This window comes from Geospiza fortis, unplaced genomic scaffold, assembly GCF_000277835.1.
Source record: "Geospiza fortis unplaced genomic scaffold, GeoFor_1.0 scaffold432, whole genome shotgun sequence".
NCBI classification, from domain to species: Eukaryota; Metazoa; Chordata; class Aves; order Passeriformes; family Thraupidae; genus Geospiza; species Geospiza fortis.
Genome location: NW_005054436.1, coordinates 1782331 through 1787534, shown reverse-complemented (window position 1 = coordinate 1787534; position 5204 = coordinate 1782331). Strand labels below are relative to the sequence as shown.

General features: G+C 47.5%; 1 long non-coding RNA gene across 1 annotated transcript; it reads right to left on the bottom strand.

Moving 5' to 3' along the window:
* Positions 1 to 3025: 3025 nt before the first annotated feature.
* LOC115948583 lies at positions 3026 to 5198 on the bottom strand. The gene is made up of 3 exons (XR_004082390.1): positions 5024 to 5198; positions 4522 to 4631; positions 3026 to 3763 (listed from the first exon to the last, which is right to left on the bottom strand). It is a non-coding gene; the product is annotated as an uncharacterized LOC115948583 (long non-coding RNA).
* Positions 5199 to 5204: the final 6 nt, after the last annotated feature.

Below are 5204 nucleotides of genomic sequence, written 5' to 3'. Positions count from 1 at the left end.
CGATTCCTCAGCCTCAACTGGCAGGTGAGAGCCCGCGTGTTAGAAATTATAAATATCATTAATGGCGTTCTTTCTCATTGCTGTGCTGGCTTCTGCAAGTTATTGTTAATCACAAACATCCTGATATAGTGCACTTTGTAATCCCTTTAAAACAAGTTCGTACAAACCAGATGCCATTGGATGAAATTAAAGTGGAATAGAATAGAAAAGAATAGAATAGAATAGAATAGAATAGAATAGAATAGAATAGAATAGAATACAATATAATACAATATAATACAATATATCAGTTTTTGTATGCACCGTGTAGTTTATATAAATAATAGTGTGATAAATATAGCTTAGACCTTCTCATACTCTTAAAGTAGAAACTATGTGCTGTTGAATACTTTTATTTGTGGAACTAACTCAGATAACAGTGTAAAATAGCTCTGTTAGGTCAATGTGTTTGTGGACTGTTTTATTTGAATCATAAAATAGCAGTAACAAGAACCAGGACATGAAGAGAAAAAGTAAACTTTGCTGAAAGTTTAGTATCCATGCTGAAACTCCAGTATCCACAATTGCCCATCCTCAGGGGGTTATTCCTGCAGAGTTCCCACCTCTCCCAGGTGTCCTGGCCAATCCCCCTGACCCTGGGCTGGCACTGGCACTGACAAAACCACAGAACCCTCAAAAACAAAAGAAAATAAAACTAAAAAAGAGCTCCAGGGTTTCTCCAGCACTGCCAAGTTCCCAAAGGGAAGGGAAGAGCAATCCTTGGGGTGCTCTGGGTGAGGATTTTCCCCACCAGAGGGAAAAGGACCAACCTGGCCTCGAATTTGCCAATCCTGGTGGAGGTTGTGGTCACATCCATGGCCTCCTGCCCTCCTCCCAGCACCACCTGCAGGGGAGGGAAACCAGAGAAACCACAGCCCTTCAGTGCTCCCCTCTGGGATCTGGGGAATCCTGAGATCACTGAGGATGGGAAAAACCTCCAAGATTGATCCCCACCTTGAAACCAGTTTGGAGCAGAGGGTGCCAGGGTGGGAGCTTCAGGCAGCTCTGTGTTCTCCTGCAGTACCTGGTGCCCTTCCTGCTCAACCAGGCTGGATCTCTGCTCTTCTACCTCACCTTGGCCTCCACAGGTCAGCTCCTGCTGCTTTTTTTGGGGTGGTTTGATGGGATTTTTGTGGGTTGGTGATTCGGCCAAACAGCTGCCTTGGAATAATCTCAAATAAACCGAATTTCTGCACTTGGATCTTACATTTCAGACCTGTCCCTGGCAGTGCCACTCTGCAACTCCCTGGCTTTGGTTGTGACCTTGGTGACTGGGAAAATCCTGGGAGAGGACATTGGGGGGAAAAGTGAGTCCCACTTCGAGCATTTCCTCAAGAAATCAGCTTTTATTGGATTGAGATGATTTGATTTTTAACGTGGGGGATTTGATTTTTAATGTGGTAGATTTGATTTATAATATGGGGGATTTGATTCATAATGTATAATTTAATTTACAATCTAATCTGAAGACACCAAACACCCCACAAGGCTTGAACTGGGTCAGAGCAGCTTTGGCTGCAGGGAATTGAAATGGGAATGGAAAATTCCCATGGAAAAGGGAAAGGGAATTGAAACAGATTTTCTGGCAGGGCTGGTGAATTTAAAGCCAGAATTGGCTGTTTTAAGCTAAAAGGATTTAAATTTCCCTCAGGAGATGTTTAACCATGAATAAAATGCCCACCATGGAAAAGGAGTGGCCCAAAAGCCCCCAAAATCAACGTGCCCTGCTCAGGTGGTCAGGAAAAAGCAGGAAATTGGGAAATTTCAAACCTCAGGAGCTGGAGGTTGTTGGTCGAGGCAGATCCCCAGTTTTCCCCCGTTTGTTGATTCTGGATTTGTTCCTCCCCAGGAGCTGTGGCAGGAGTGCTGCTCACCATGCTGGGGGTGTCCCTGTGCCTGGCTGGGGCCTGAGGCAGCAGCAGAGGCTGACCCAGGGCTCCTGGCCCAGCCCCACCTGGGCAGGTGTTTTGGGATGGATCCCAAACAAAACCCATGGATTGCACCCCCAGGGTGGCCCCACTGCAGGGACAGCAGCCAGGTTTGTGCCTTAAGGGGATCTTGGTGCCTCTTTGAAGACCATAGGGATTAATAAACTGTCTTGGACAGCACTGGAGGGGTAAGAAAGGGTTAGTAAATTATCCAGTGTGACCTCCTGGCACTGATGGAGTTTTTGATTAGCCCAAATCCTTCTGAGCACCCCTAAACCCTTCCAGCAGCCCCTCACTGAACCCAAATCCTTCCGCCAAGCCCAAATCAAGTTCTTCCAGTTACCCTAAACCCTTCTGACAATCCCAAACCCTCCTAACCACCCTAAACCCTTCTGACCATCCCTAAACCCTTCTGACCATCCCTAAACCCTTCAACCAGCCCCTCACTGAGCCCAAACCCTTCCAGCCACCCTAAACCCTTCCAAGCAGCCTCTCACTGAGCCCAAACCCTTCTGCCAAGCCCAAACCAAACCCTTCCAGCCACCCCAAATTCTTCTGACAATCCCAAACCCTTCTGGCCACCCCTAAACCCTCCTGAGCAGCCTCCTGAGCACCCCAAACCCTTCTGGCCAACCCAAATCCTTCTAAACCCTTCTGACCACCCCTAAACCCTTTCAAGCATCCTCTCACTGAGCCCAAACCCTTCTGCCAAGCCCAAACCAAACCCTTCCAGCCACCTCAAACCCTTCTGACAATCCCAAACTCTTCCAGCCACCCCAAACCTTTCTGACAACACTAAACCTCCTGAGCAGCCTCCTGAGCACCCCAAATCCTCAGGGCTCTTGGATCCTGCAGGATTTATCCCCCAGGATCTGTTCCTGGCAGGTTCCCACCAGGATTCCTGGATCAGCAGCTCGTGTCCCACCCCTGCCCAGGTGCTGTCACCTCCCTGTCACGGTTTGGGAAGTCCCAGAGGTCCTGTCCTGTCCTGGCCACCTCCCCCTCAGCCATGGACACACCAGGAGAAACCAGCAAGCCAGGCAAGAACAGCTTCAGCATCAGGAAAAGTTTTTTTTTTTTTTATTCCCAAAAAATAAAAATAATTCCAGAATTCCAGAGCAGAAGGATCCACATCTACAGTGGGGTTGGGGCAGGGGAGCACAGCACCATGGGGGAAGTCCCTGAGGGACTTGGGATGTCCCTGAGGGACCTGGGATGTCCCTGGGATGTCCCTTTGTGAGGGACCTGGGATGTCCCTGAGCTGAAGGAATTGCCAAAGCACCAGGTCCTTTTCCTGCCTCTGCCCCAGGAGAGAATTCCCAGGGGCAGGAATGAGCCTCATCCCAAGGACCAGGGGCTGGGTCTCCCTCCCCACTCAGCACTCCCCAAAAATCCCCTGGGACACCCTGGATAGTGCAGAGCCACCCCAAAGCCAGCTTCCCCCGTGGAATCCCCACAGTTGTGTGGGAAGAGCTCAGTCCTGCAGCTCCAGCTCCTCCACAGCACCTGCTGGGAGTGCCAGTCCTCATGTCCCACCTGGATCACCCAGCTCAGGCACAGCAGGGATCTCCTGGGATGGGATGGATCCCTCCAGGACACTCCCATGGCTGCTCCTGCTCACACCAAACATCCACAGAAGGATTTTGTTCCATTTGTCTGGAGTGAAACATCCCCCAGCTGTCCCTGTGCCATCAGGGCTGCTGCTGCAGCTCCAGGGCTTCTCCACAGCAGGCCAGGAACTCGGGGATGCTGCTGGGATGGTCAGGAACACCCAACTTCTGCTTCAGCAGCAGGAACTGCAGGGAGACACAGCCTGCTGTACAATGCTTTATATCTCTTGATTTTTTCTATGCATTTATTTCTATTTGCTTTTATATCTCTTTATATTTTCTATTTTCTTTTATATTGTCTTTGATATTTCTTTCCTTTGTCTATTTTCTTTCTATTTTCTTTCTATTTTCTATTTCCTTTTCTATTGTCTTTGATATCTGCTATTTCCTTTATATTTTGTTTCATATTCCTTTATATTTTCTTTCATATTTCCTTTATATTTTTTTATATTTTCCTTGACATTTCTATTTTCTTTTATATTTTTCTTTACACTTACTTTGATATCTCCTTTCTATTTTATATTTCTTTATATTTTCTTTGATAATCCTTTCTATTTTCTTTTTATATTTTCCTTTCTATTTTCTTTGATATTCCTTTCTATTTTCTTTGATATTCCTTTATATTTTCTTTGATATTCCTTTATATTTTTTATATTTTCTATTTTCTTTTCTATTCCTTTGTATTTTTTATATTTTCCTTGATATTCCTTTCTATTTTTTTGATATTTTCCTTTATATTTTCCTTGATACTCCTTTATTTTTTTTAATATTTTCCTTGATATTTCTTTATACTTTTTACATTTTCCTTGATATTCCTTTCTATTTTTTATGCTTTCCTTTCTATTTTCTTTGATATTTTCTTCATATTTTCTTCGATATTCCTCCCTATTTCCTTTTCCATTCCCTCCAAGCCCCTCTCCAGACCCCCCAGCCCCATCCCTCACGTGTTTCCTGCTGGCAATGGCCTGTTGGACCCACAGCAGCTCCAGCAGCAGCTGAGTCCTGTGGGGCTGCAGCTCCCAGCGGGGCAGCCCCTGCAGCTCCTCTGGGATTCCTGAAAAAAAATGGGAAAAAAACCCCAAAACTCAGCCCTGTGCCAGCTGCTCCTGCAGCTCCTCTGGGATTCCTGCAAAAAAAAAGGGAAAAAAACCCCAAAACTCAGCCCTGTGGGAGCTGCTCCAGCATTCCCAAACATCCCTGAGTTTTAGTGTCCCTCACCTGAGGTTTTGTGTCCCTTGTGTCCCTCACCAGTGGCTCCCAGCTCGCTGCTGGCCCTGGCCCACCCCACTCCTCCCTCCTCCTCCTCCTCCTCAGGGGCTTTCAGCAGCTCCACACCCCAAATCCTCTGGGATTTCTGCCCCAAAACCAAGAAAACCCCAAAGTTCAGCCCTGTGGGAGCTGCTCCAGCCTTCCCAAAATATTCCCAAAATATTTGGTGGCCCTCACCTGGGCTGGCTCCCAGCTCGCTGCTGTCGCTGTCCCACTCCAGAGCTCCCTCTTCGTCCTCCTCGGGGCTTTCAGCAGCACCACACCCCAAATCTGAGGGGTTTGGGGTGGTTTGGGGGTTTTTGGGGTTTGGGGGTGTCCCCCAGGGCAGGGGAGCTGAGGGGGGGATGTTCCCAGCCCG